We start from the raw sequence: 691 nt of genomic DNA, 5'->3' as shown, positions 1-691 counted from the left end.
GTGTGTGTGTGTGCCTGTCTGGGGTATATTGTCTGTCATTTGTTTGTCGATAAGTTTGTCGAGTTTTTGGTGTAATTTAGTGGTGTTTTCGTCCGAAAGTTTAATTGTTTTTTGCAAATCGACGATTTGCTGTGTCATGGTTAGTATTTGTTGGTATTGTCGGGTGTTTTGTTCTGTCAGTTCGTGTATTTGTTGTTTTAGCGTCTCGTTTTCATGTTTTTGTGTTTGTAACTGTTCGTATAAATCTGTTTTATTGGTCATATTTTTTGGTGAAGCGGAGACTCTTGAAGAGGGTCTTTCGCTGTCTGTATCGTCCATGTATATGTATATGTTCTCCTCGTTTTCGGAGTCCGACATGTTGTGCGTGTAATCGAGTGATCAGTCCTATCGGTGCACACATATGTTTGCATTAGTCATATTACTTATAAGTGTAGCTAAAAGAAAAGAGATAACGCACTTCAAAACCTTATTTTTAGTTTTATTCTCAAAAAAAAGGTAACGCAATCAGCTACGTTTAGGGGCGCAGCCGAAGGGTAATCACTCGAGTGGTAGCAGTGAACATCTCGAGTGATCTCAATAATCGAGTACCACTCGATTTTCCAAGAACTGCAAGTCATTCCAGACGAGCAGTTCGCCTTCCGACCCAATCACTCCACTGAACTCCAAATCCTTCGCCTTACCGAGCACATCA

The sequence above is a fragment of the Anoplophora glabripennis genome, unplaced genomic scaffold (assembly GCF_000390285.2).
Source record: "Anoplophora glabripennis isolate ALB-LARVAE unplaced genomic scaffold, Agla_2.0 scaffold1255, whole genome shotgun sequence".
In the NCBI taxonomy this organism is placed as follows: Eukaryota; Metazoa; Arthropoda; class Insecta; order Coleoptera; family Cerambycidae; genus Anoplophora; species Anoplophora glabripennis.
Note: the sequence above shows the minus strand (reverse complement) of the source record.